The following is a 13,979-nucleotide window of genomic DNA, read 5'->3' as shown; positions in this document are numbered from 1 at the left end:
TGAAGCATGTAGCAAACCACTAAGAGGTGTACGTTGTGTGAGTATAGTGAGTAAATCCTCTTTGCTTATTGTGAGGCTGTAGCAACGAGCTGATCAGCGACGACTAACTACCTGAGAGGGTAAGTAGTGGAACGCACTAAGCAAAGTAAGCAGTGTTCCTAAAGATAGGAATAATCTTATGTCAACCATGCTTTATGTGATCATCTTGTCTTATGATGCATCATTCATCATTTGGACATACTTGGGAGAGTAGTTTAAAGACCAAATCTAGGCTTGGGAGAGTCAGATTGGGTCGCATAAGCAAGAGTAGAAACTTAGGAATAAATTCTATCTGCTATTTACACATTGCATGACCCTAGAAATAGGATATGGTGGTACGCGATCATCTCGACATTTTTGCATATGCATCGCATGCGTATAATTGTATATAACGTGATCGCATAACTTGTGCTGGCTGGGATTACCCTTGTGATTAAGCTTAATGATGCAGTGAAGTTATCCCCTCCACCATTTTATCTATTTTTCTATGCATCTTATTATGCGTTAATAGTTGCTGTGTCTCGACCAACTCTCATAGTCATACGTCCATTGCTTAATCTGTTTAGTTAGGAGTAGGAGTAACACATAGTCCTTTAACTTCATTATTCTTTTATTCATCGCCGCAAATATATTACTTTGCAACATTTAGTTATAAGTCCCTGAGTTCGACCTCGGATCACCCTGAGAAACTTGCAATCTCATTATAATTAGCGAGAGAGCAAGAAAACTTGTGGCAGAAATGCATGGTCATCGCATATATTCTAAAACGCATATTGCATATTTCTAAGTCCAACGCATGATCGTCGATGCATGGAGATCAACGCATATCATAAGATGCACGCATATTTACGCTCCATTTTCCACACATCAATAGACAATGCCTTGCGATCGTTTAGCTACGACCAGCTGAGTGAACTATCATATAGTGACACTCCATGACGTTTAGTCTCTCTAATGCTATCGCTTAGTGAAACACTTTCACTTGATAGCATCTCTGTGAGTTTTTTTTTGAATGAAGTAACTCTCTAATTGTTGGAAAACACTTTTCCTTTTATCTCACAGTTACCATAAATCCACTAATAACCTCCCACTTAATTGGTTATTAGAGAAAAAGAGATAATTATCAAATAATTAATATTATTATAAATATATATGATAACCAACTTACCATATTATATTTATAACCTATAATTTTAATATTTCAACTCATGAAACATATAAACCATAGTTATTTTTCTATTTTATGGTACTTAATGTAAATCATATTTACATTAATCCTCCACTTGATGTATCCTATACATCACACCGATTATATCATATATAATCGAATTTTCTCTTGTCAATTTAAAACTTCAAACTAACACCAAGAACTGATTCTCAATTGAATCCATTGAGCTGCCAAGGGGTCCTTATGGACCTGTAGCTTGAAACTCCAACAGTACATAAATAACTGATAAACTCTTTAGTCATGGGATCCACAACCGTTAACTGTCGAGCACTCCACCAAAGACCGATAGCTGCACTCTCTCCACTATAGATATATTTTGTGTCCATATCAACCAATCAACAATGCAATAATACTTCACAGTTCGCTCGTAAGTATAGTTGAGCCAACTTACCATTTTGCCCCTGTAGTTACATCTAACTCCTTAAGTACCACTGATCCCTTTAGTGAACATAAGTCATAGTCCTACTATGACTGAGTCCTCTTTTCCAAAGAGAAATTGTGGTCATTATGTTCAAGACCCGAAATCAGCCCTTAAGGGAGCAATCTATCTACTTACCCCTGTTTTGGAAAATGAGTGAATTTTATCTTGTGTAACTAAGTTCTCAGCTCCCTAATCAAGCAAAGAGGTAGGTTTGTTGAGTTGGCAATCTGGCCACTCTCACCCATACTAATCAAAGGTCTGCCCTCAAATGCAGGAGTTCTTGAAACATTCAGGATTAAGGTCATGTCACCTATGGTCGTTTAGGTGAGATGTAAGTTTCAGGTATCAACGACGTTATATAAAGAGATGAATCATCTCGTGGTTCAGTCTTATATAAACTATTTGTATAGGATACCCCCACTCGTATGTCTCCACATGAATGGTCAGGATCAACCATCTGTAGTAGTTCACAACACTTGTAAACCTCTACAAAATGGGTCATATCCGTAGTATTACCAGGATCAGATATCCATCCCTAATCCTTATACTACAGACCTTTTTAGGTTATCACTTAAGGCATGATCCAATATCTCATATACATGCTTAAATTTACATACAATAACCATGGATCTTTGTTTATTGGATATGAGTAAATGCAAAATAAAATAACTCTTATATTATTCATAACAATGTGTACAACTTACAAACCACAAGGCTCCGGGAGAATTAGGACACCAATCCCAACAATCTCCCACTTGTTCTAATGTCTCGGGAGACTAATGTACAGTACATGAAAAATACAAGTACATTATACAATAAACTAGGGCATACTCTATACCCCACTATCATCTCCCATTTGCCCTAGGCAAGATGCCGCATGTCCCATAGACCTAGACTCTCCAAATGACCCTCGAACACTTTAGTCGTGAGAACCTTTATAAACGGATCAACAACATTGTGTTCCGACGCGATCTTCGTGACTATCACATCACCACGATGCACAATCTCCCTGATCAGATGATATTTCTATTCTATATGCTTGCCTCTATGATGACTCTGAGGTTCCTTCAAATTTTTCACAGCCCCGTTGTTATCACAACACAGTGTGATCAGCAAAGACATATTTGGAACAACATCCAAATATGTAAGGAATTTCCTCAGCCAAATAGACTCCTTAGCTGCTTCACAAACGACTACGTATTGGGCTTTCATAGTGAAGTCTGCGATACATCCTTGCTTGATGCTTTGCCACACTACATCCTCTCCATTCAGATTGAACACTGACCCTGATGTCAATTTCCGAGAATCTCGATGAGTCTGAAAGTCAGAGTCTATGTATACTGTAAGGATCAAATCCTTATCTTCATACACGAGTATGTAGTCTCTCGTTCTCCGAAGATACTTGAGGATCGTTTTGACTGCCATCCAATGATCTAATCCTGGATTGGATTGATAATGACTGACAATCCCTACTGCATAGCACATATCAGGTTTTTTACATAACATTGCATACATTATGCTTCTAACAGCTGTAGCATAGGGAATCTATCTCATCTCCTTAGGACATTAATCCTTAGACAAAACGATTCCATGCCTTAAAGATAACAAACCCCTCTTGGAATTCTACATTCTGTACCTGACCAACATTTGATCAATGTACGATGCCTGAGATAAGGCTAACATCTTGTTTTTAAAATCCTGAATGATCTGGATCCCTAAAACATACTGCGCCTCACCCAAATCTTTCATTTGGAATTGGGCGGCTAGCCACTTTTTAATGTCAGTCAGAAACCCTACATCATTCCCAATGATAGGATATCATCCATATACAGTACCAGGAAAGCTACTGACCTATTGATGATTTTCTTGTAAATACAAGTCTCATCAACATTCTGATCAAAGTCAAACGATTTGACTGTACTATCAAATCTAATGTTCCATGATCTAGACGTTTGTTTTAGCCCATAAATGAACTTATTAAGCTTGCAAACTCTTTGCTCTTGATCTGGAACTATAAACCCTTCCGGTTGAGCCATGTAGATGGTCTCCTCAAGATTATCATTAAGAAAGGTAGTCTTGATGCCATTTTTCATATCTTATAATCATAAAATGTGGCTATGGACAGAAGTATCCTGATAGACTTCAGCATGACAATAGGTGAGAAAGTTTCTTCATAGTCCACTCCCATGACTTAGGTATAACCCTTTTCCATGAATCTAGCCTTAAAGGTTTGCACCTTTCCATCTACACCTCGTTTTCACTTGTAGATCCACTTATACCCTATAGATTTTACCCTATCAGGCTAATCCATAAGTTCCCAGACTTGATTGAAGTACATAGACTCCATTTCCTCGTTCATGGCTTTAATTTACTCATCTTTGTCAACATCCTCCATTGCTTGCTTATAAGACAATGGATCCTCGATCCCATCATCAGAAATGATGTTCTGGGCTTCAGTCAAACCCATGTAGCGATCTGGTGGGTTCATAACCCACCCACTATGTAGAGGCAGTATCAACTCTTGAGCTGGTTGACTAGATGAACCGACCTCAACAACTCTTGTTGATCTATCGATCTTTTCAACAACTCTTGTTGAAACCTCAGTAGTCTCACTAGAATTCTCATGTAAAACAAGTTTACTTCGTAGTTTATGATCCTTGATGTGGTCTTCTTCCAAGAAGATAGCATTTGTAGAAACAAATACTCTACTCTCACTCGGATCATAGAAGTATCCACCCCTCGTTTCCTTGGGGTAGCCTACAAAGAGGCAAACTTTTGAACGCGGTTCCAACTTCTTCGAGCTAGTCACGAGCATGTGGGCCAGACACCCCCAAATTCTGAAGTGGTGTAAACTACCTTTACGGCCTCTCCACAGCTCAAAAGGTGTTTCAGAAATACTTTTCGAGGGAACGTTGTTCAAAATATAACATGCAGTCTCCACTGCAAAACCCTAAAACGAGTCTGGAAGATGAACATAACTCATCATAGATCAAACCATGTCCAAGAAAGTTCTTTTTCTCCTTTCTGATACACCATTCTGCTAAGGTGTACCTGGGGCCGAGAGTTGAGATGTAATTCCATGTTCTATCATATAGTTTTGGAATTGGAGGTCCATATACTCACCACCACGATTAGATCATAGCGTTTTTATCTTCTTATCTAACAAGTTTTCAACTTCAGCCTTATACTCTTTGAACTTGTCAAGGGCTTTAGACTTACACTGCATTAGGTATAGATACCCGTACCTTGAATAATCATCTATGAAAGAGATGAAATATTTATACCCACCTCATACCCTAACACTCATCAGACCATAGAGGTCTGAATGTACATGCTCCAAGGCTTCCTTGGCTCTATAACATTTTCCAGTAAAAAGTCGTTTGGTCATCTTGCCATTAAGGCATGATTCACACACCGACAAGAATTTTTCTTCTAAACGCTTTAGAAGTCCACATTTCATCAATTGCTCAATCTTATTGAGGTTGATTTGACCTAACAGTAGAAGCCAAAGATGGGTGTTTTCCTCAGGAGAAACCTTTGGTCTTTTAGCTGTTGTCGCCATACTAAACATTTCAATATTAAGCAAGGCTTTTACGACTGACGGTCTTAATACATACAAGTTATTTTCCATTGAACCAAAATCAATCTCCATCCTATTCTTGAAAATAAACACTTTACTCTCAGAAAAGGAGACGGTATAACTTTGTTCAATGAGACAAGAAACTGAGATTAAGTTCCTCTTGATATGAGAAACTACAAAAACATTATCCAGTAACAGATAATGTTTCTTGTCCAAAAATAACTTCAGCCTACCTACAGCAATAGTTGAAACAACCACACCAGTACCGACTCGAAGAGTCATCTCTCCCTGTAGCAACGTTTGCCAGGAACTAAATCCTTGGTAAGAGGAACTGACATGGTTGGTAGCACCCGAATCAAGGATCCTGGCAGAATCATGATTCTCTACCAAACATGTCTCCAAGACCAATAAATAATATTTATTGTCTTTAGATTTCCTTCTCTTTTGGAGAGTAGTGGGATCAGTATCAAAACCTAAATAAGCCTCAAGTTCCATTTCAAATAACACTTCTCGTCGACGAACTTTAACAGAGTCATCAACATTTGCTTTCTCTTCTTGAAGTTATCTTAGGAACTGACACTACTGGTATTGTCATCCATCTCATTGTGCTCGAAAAGTAAGAACTGACATTCAAACGATTCTTGCAACGAGCCCATGATCTCATGTGCAATGACCATGTTCTCAAATCTTCTGGCCAAAGCATCAGGTATGCTAGCCAATATGTGAAGTCAGGCCAATGTATTAGCCTTCATCCACACCTCATGTACATTACGAACACTTTGCAGTGCATAAAGGGTCGAGACTTGAGGACACTCCTCAACCATGACAAGCTCGAGGTCGTTTACAACGAAATACATATTACAAGACTCTTTCCACTATATGAAATCGGTCAAATTAGAGGCATTTAACGGAAAATCAAACATGTTGCTAAAAAAACAAACACATTGACCTACATTAGATTTTAAGCAAATACTCGTTGAAAAACATACAACATCCAATACGGTTTAGCAAAACTAATATAAACCCAGTGTGACATCTAGTTTCGCAATGATGCTTCAAAGGTTTAGGACAAAAGTCGCCGAAGGGTGGTAACTTTATCCCTCCTCTGAATTAAGACATTCTCAACCAGCCATTAATACCAGAACAACTCTTACTCCTATAACGACTAGCCATCATTGATTTGGTCAAAAAATCATTAACTTATTTAACAATTTTTCGTAAGTGTGACCCGTCATTTTAGGCCCTAGAGTTCTTCCCCAAGCAGCCAATCCGAAGAAAAAAATCTGATTGGGGCAAAAACTAAAGTGGCCCTATCCATTTCTGGAGTTCACCTTGATGTTGACCAACTGCACAAAACCCATCTGAAGGGGGACGCTCCCAGGGCGCCACGAGGGAGTGCAAGAATGATCTCACGATGCGAACCAATGAAGGAGATCTCAGGATGTGTTTACACACACCCTTCACCCATTTACTATAAATACTCTCTCCATCCACCTTGATATTGACTCATGCAAACACCATCTGAAGGGGGATGGTCCCAGGGCACCAAAAGGCCAAGCATGAATCTCACGGCATTTCAGGGAGAAATGTGAGTGGAATCATTGACATGTCATATACATTTCTTCCTCCTATTGAGTATTTTATAACCTAAGCTCCAACAGTATGTGAATAATTGACTAAACTCTTTAGTCACGGGATCTACCATTCGTTAACTGTCGGGTACTCCACTAAAGACCGACAGCTACACTCTCCTCACTACAGATATATTTTGTTTCCATATCAACCAATCAACAGTGCGATAACCTTTCATATATCGCTCGTAAGTACAACTGGGCCAATTTACCGTTTTGCCTTTATAGTTTCATCTAACTCGTTAAGTACCACTGATCCCTCTAATGAACATAAGTCATAGTCCTACTATGACTGAATCCTCTCTTCCAAATAGAAGATGTGACCACTATGTTCAAGACCCAAAATCAGCCCTTAAGGGAGTAATCTATTTACTTACCCCTGCTTCCGAGAAGAAATGAATTCCATCTTGTGTAATTGAGTTCCCAGCTCCTCAATCAGACAAATTCCAAAAAGGTAGGCTTGTTGAGTTGGCAATCTGGCCACTTTCACCCATACTAATCAAATGACCGCTCTCAAAGGCAGAAGTTCCTAAAACACTCAGGATTAAGGTCATGCCACCTATGGTCGTTTAGGTGAGATATAAGTTTCAAATATCAATGGCGTTATATAAAGAGACAAATCATCTCGTGGTCCGGTCTTATACAAACTATTTGTATAGGACACCCCTGCTCACATGTCTCCACATGAATGGTCAGAATCAACCATCTATAGTAATTCACAACACTTATAAACCTTTACAAAGCGAGCCATATCCATAGTGTTACCAGGATCAGGTATCCCTCCTTAATCCTTATACTACAAACCTTTTTCGGATATCGCTTAAGGCATGATCCACGTGTATATCTCATATACATGCTTAAGTTTACATACAATAACCATGGATCTTTGTTTATTGGATATGAGTAAATGTAAAATAAAATAACTCTTATTTTATTCATAACAATGTGTATAGTTTACAAACTACGAGACTTCGGGAGAATTAGGACACCAATCCCAACATCAATGAGCTTCAGATTTATTAATCCCTCTTGAAATCTAAGGGATAGGAAGTAGAGGTAAATGTTGCCACCACGAATAGAGTCTACAAAGGATTGTCCTCTTGGACAAAGTCTGACCCTTCTTCTTCTAAGAACAAAAGTGTTCAAATGAAAAAGGGTAAGGGGAAAAGGAAGACTCCTATTGACCGCAAAGACAAGGCTAAAATTGCAGACAAAGGAAAATATTTCTACTACAACGAGGACGAGCACTAAAAAAGAAACTGTCTAAAGTACCTTGCAGAGAAGAAAGCCGAAAAAGCAAAATAAGGGAACTAATTTTGGAAGAATACTTGTGGAAGACGAGATAACTCTCAAGGTTGTGAACAAGAGAGGTTATCTCAGTAAAATCAGTGGGAGTTTTTTAAGTTGTTATCCATGAGATAGATTCATTATATTAGATTATGTATTTTTTTGTTTTTGAAATGAAAATAAATCTTATATCTATCTTTTGTTAGAATAATTATACAAAGTATCTTTGGACATATTGAAGTATTCATTAGCAAAATAAGTATTTTTGTTTATTCTACTAGAAAACAACTTATATGTTAAAACCAACCAAAGCAAAGATTATTATAAATATTGAGATATTTAAAATAGCTGAAATAGAAAACAAAAGGCAAAAAGTTTCTTCAAGTATATATCTTTGGCACTTAAGACTTGGCCACATGAATCTCAATAGGATTGATAGATTGGTTAAAAGTGGTCATCTAAACCAGTTGGAAGACAACTCTTTACCTCCATGTGTGTCTTGTCTTGAGGGTAAAATAAATAAAAGATCTTTTATCTGGAAAAGGTCTTCAAGCCAAAGAACCTTTAAAGCTTGTGCATTCGGATATCTGTGGACCAATGAAAGTTAAAGCACGATGAGGGCATGAATATCTCATCAGATGATTATTCAAGGTATGGTTATGTTTACCTAATTCATCATAAGTTTGAAGCAATTGAAATGTTCAAGGTATATATGGCTGAAGTTGAGAATTTGTTAGGTAAAACGTTTAAGACGCTTCGATCAGATCAAGGTGAAGTGTACATAGACCTAAGATTCCAGGACTATTTGATAGAACATGGAATTCAGTCACAACTCTCTGCATCCGGCGCCTCCGCAGAACGATGTATTGGGAAGAACAAACAGAACCCTGTTAGACATGGTTTGGTTGATAAGTGAGCTATGCTCAGTTGCCTAATTAGTTTTGGGGAGATGCAGTAGAGACTGTTATATACTTTTTGAACGTAGTTTCCATTAAGAGAATTTTAAAATCTCAATATGAGTTATGGAGAGGTCATAAAATTATTTTATGACACGTAAAAGTTGTTTATGTTATTTCAGAATTTTAGGACGACCAACACATGTATTGGTGCAAAACCTTAAGGAATTAGAACGTCATTCAAAAGTATGCCTATCCGTAGGCTACCCAAAAGTTGAATCCTTCTTTAGTGCAGAAAAAATAAAGCATTTGTATCAATAAATGCTACTTTTCTCGAAGAAAACCTCGTGAGAGATCATCAATCTTGTGATAAGATAGTATTGCATCAAAGTTTCTGTAGAAGTTACAGAAAATCAATAAGAGTTGTTGATTAAGTTGGTCCTATAACAAGGGTTGTTAAAACTAGTCATATGCATCTTTCTCAAGAGTCGAGAGTGTTTCGACATAGTGGGAGGGTTGTGTGACAGCCTGACCATAACATGGGTTTAGCAGAAACTCATATCATCAATACTTGATGACGGCATCGAGAATCCATTAACCTATAATTAGGTAATAAATGATCAAAGGAATAATGTCTTAACACCTCAAGGAGTTAAGGATATAAGATGCATTCCCTATATGTTGAAAGTTAGAAGTCTACTGTATGCTTATTAGTTTACAAAGATCCTCACGGCTAAAAGTGTTTGAGGGTCACCTAGTGAGTCTAGGACTACGGGTTGTATAATCTAGGGTAAGTTTGAGAAAAATCCATGAGGACATGATGTCTAGTGAAGATAAACTATGGATATGTGATGTCTTAGTCTATTGTATTTCTGTCTAAAAACTCAACAACTCAACATTATGTGTACATATGTATTATCATTGGAGTTCAGTCCAAGTGGGAGTTTGTTGGGTTCTATGTCCTAAAACTAGTGGTTTGTAAACAATAAACTTATTCTATTATCAAGAAAGAAGTTATTGAGGTTTGTTCAATAAAGTTGTTATTGAACGTAAGAATTACTCATTTCCTTTTAGAAAACCTTAAATCCAATAAACTAAGATCCATGGCTATAATATGAATACTTGGACTTCATGTAGCAACATAAAAGTAGATCAAGTTCGAGTAAATAGTCTAAACGGTCTATAGTATACGGATAAGGCTGGGTATCTTACTCTGAAGAAATTATCAGATGTGGCCTACTTTATATTTTGTACAAATGATGTGATCTTAAATCGTTCATGTGAAGATATGCGAGTGGAGGCGTCATGTGCAAATAGTTTGTATAGACTGGACCAAGAAATAAATCACTCTTACTTTATAACGTTGTTTACTGCTTAAGACTGACTATTTCAAAATAATGAACTCGGTAACTTGACCTTAATCCTGAGCTAACTCTGAACTCCTGTTTATTCGGGATTATCCTTAGATTTGCTTGGGTGAGGATTAGCTCAACAACACTAGTTCAATAAGTCCCCCTTGGGTAAGACTGGGTAGATAGATGGAGACATAAGGTACAAGACGAAATTCACTCCTACCTGCTTTTAGGGATAGTAAAGAGGTTGTTCCCTTAAGTGTGACTCCGGGTCTTGAACAAGGAGCCCCACCCTCTCATTGGCTCGAGAGGGACTCAGTTTAGTGATTGGATCACAAACCAATGGTTTATTAGAGGATCAGTGGGACTTAAGAAGCAAGATGTAATCTTGGGGGTAAAACAGCTTTTGATCCAACCGTTATTACGAACAACCTGTGAAAGGTTGGCTTACTGATTATGGTTATATCGAGCGAATAGAAATATATCTACAGTGAGGGGAGTGCAAGTACTGGGCTTTAGTGGAGTGTCTTGTAGTTAACGAATGTTGATTAATTGGGTTAAAGAATTTAGCCCGTTAATCTTAGATCGTTGGAGCCAATGATCTGTAGATCCATGAGGTTCCCCTACTAGCTCATATCAGACTAAATCTTAGAATAGTGTGACGCGTGAATTCGAAGTGTTCAAATTTGAATTAGAGAATATATGTGATATATTTGACATATCATCAATTGAGAATTGAATGATAAGGAGATAATGGGAGATATTTAAATAAGATTTAAATATCAAGACTACGAATAGGGATTCATATTGATAGAGATTAGCATTGGATTTAATAATTGAATATTAAATTCAATTAATTATTTAATATTAATTTAATTTTAAGTTAATTAGCATAATTAATTTTGAAATTAAATGGAATTTGTCAGAGTAGGTTAAAAGTCAAAATGTTGACTTCACTAAGCTTTGAAAGTCAAAAGTCAAAGGTTAACTACACTAAGTGGGAAATTCCAAAATCTTTTTTGTTTTAAATTAAAATTTGACTAAAGTCAAATGTTGGCTCCAAAAGCCAAAGGTCAAAAGTTGATCTCACTTAGTGGAAAAATCCAACATTTTTATTTGAATGGGAAACTCCTATTTTAAGTGGAATTATGAATAATTCCATTTGCTAGGTGTTGATTCTACAATTAACTATTAATCCCACTAAAATTGAGTGCATTTTGAAGTGTCAAAATGTGGTTAACTCAATTGTGCATGAATTTCATGTAATTGGTCTATAAAATGAGTGATTATGTGAAATTTAATTATTTCTTGTCCATTTTGGTGAATTTTCAAATTAGTTGAAAATTAATTTCCCTTTGGCAAAACTTAGAATTTTTCTAAAATATGTTTTAGAAAAAACCTCAATTCTCTCTCAATTTTCATACTAAATTAATCTCTAATTTAGTCACTCACTAGATCCCACCATCCCGTTCTAAGGCTGGAGAATAGTCGGGAAGACTCCCGTGGTGGTCTAGGAACTATTCGTGAGGCGATTGGAGTGGAATTGATAATTAATTTGGAGCTACAAAGGTTGTACTCTTAATCCATTTATCTTATGATAAATTGCATGCTTATTCATATGAAATTAACATAATTAGAGTGCTTTAGATCCTTTATTGCTTCCACTGTGCATGTGTACGTTCCATCACTTTAGGAGTGTAAGGGAAGCAAGCATATCTTGAACCGCTGGGCTCCTTGTCTTCCTCTTATTGATATTAAATATTTTGTTCTTGTTTCTCTCTTGTGTAGGACCTGTGAGATTTTGAACCTGCTAGAAATTCACATTATCACACTATTGCTTTAGCAATTTGACACAGACGCAATCTGTTGGTGTTTGATGGCCACATCTCTTCGCAATTTGATCCTATTCAGTGGGTGGTGTCCTTGGTTGAAGATCTTGATCGACATTCTGATTTGGATACTGTGCCGATGGATCGGGCTCCTTTGGCCATCGTAGAGGAAACCATTCGCTAGCTCTTCCATCTGGCTCCCTTAAGGTAAATTTCAATGCAACTTGCATGGATGGGGAGGTAGGTTTTAGTGTCATTGTTCGGGATTTTAATGGTGAAGTCATGCTTTCGATGGAGAGTCACTCTTCCTTATCGAGTCCTATGGAGCTTACTGAGGTTCTTGCTATGTCTAATGGTATATCTTGAGTTTTTTAAGCTTATATCTTCCTTATAGACTGAAATTGACTCTAAAATCATTTGGAATCTCCTAATGTGGGGAAGGATAGATATGTGAATAAGGTTCAGATACTCATTGATGTGATTCGGGAGATCGATCTGAGTGACTCTATAATTGATTTTCTATGGACAAATCAATGTTGTAACTCGACTACTCATACTTCAGCATTTCATCTCGCATGCATTGGCATTCTGCTTTATGGCTAGAAGTGTTGAGAAAAATTGCTCACTTCTACCGCAAGAAAAAAAGCAGAAAAATAATAGAGAAATTAAAAGAAAGCAATGAATACTAATAACACAAGAATTTATGTGAAAAACCCTCAACTTAGAGAAAAACCACAAGCCAGAAAAATCCACTATTTGAAAAATTGCTACAACCACACTGAATAATTCTCTTTCCCCACCCCAATTACAATAACACTCTTTTGACTACTCACACATTTTTTTTCCCACTCTCAAACTAGAGAATATAAAAACAATTTAGTTAGAGTTAGCACACTAAGTTTAAAGTGTTTCTAATTGGGATGACTTAAAACTAAAGGCATAGACTCCTTTTATAGGGGTGGTAGCTCATCACTTTCTTCAGTTTTTCTAGAGTGGGACAAATTGTACTTCTAATATTTTATCAAAAACTCAACGAAATTCCACTTCGGTAAGATATTTGAAGAATCCACATCTTCTACTACATTCATTGTCTTAACCAACAATCATAATTCTCAAGTTAGAGAATTATAACCAACTCCACCATGAAAAGTAGACTACTTGGAATACCACTCCCCAAGACTTTTCTTTTCCATCACATGCCAAAAAACCTTGTGAATATTTATGGTGCAACTTCCACCACACACCTTGCATAACTGTCAAATTAATGTTCATGTGCAAAGTTGTGGAACCACTAACATCATATCCTCTATCCTGATAAAGCGAACATACCACGAGGATGAATTTCGTCTTTCTTTAGAAGAATGGATTTTCATCATCTGTGATGATGGAGACGACGTTAGCATTCAACTTAGAGCCCTTTGACGAACTTGCTCTATTAGGACAATCCATTTTCATGTGTCTAGACGGTTGTGTCCACATTTCCAGCAAACCTTTTTCTGCACAGACTCCTTCTTCTTCTTCCACTTGCTAGTTACTAATACTAAATCTTATTGTGAAGTATGTCCTTCACTGTTTAGTCTTCTTTCCTCTCACAAAAGTTTATTAGTAGCCTCATCAAAATCTAAATTTTCCTTCCCATATATCAAGGTTGGCTTCATGTGTTCATAAGAAGAAAGAAGTGACCAGATGAGTTTGAGTGCCTTATCTTCATCTTCT

The sequence above is a fragment of the Benincasa hispida genome, chromosome 9 (assembly GCF_027475165.1).
Source record: "Benincasa hispida cultivar pf3 chromosome 9, pf3_genome.v1.1, whole genome shotgun sequence".
Taxonomy (NCBI): Eukaryota; Viridiplantae; Streptophyta; class Magnoliopsida; order Cucurbitales; family Cucurbitaceae; genus Benincasa; species Benincasa hispida.
Note: the sequence above shows the minus strand (reverse complement) of the source record.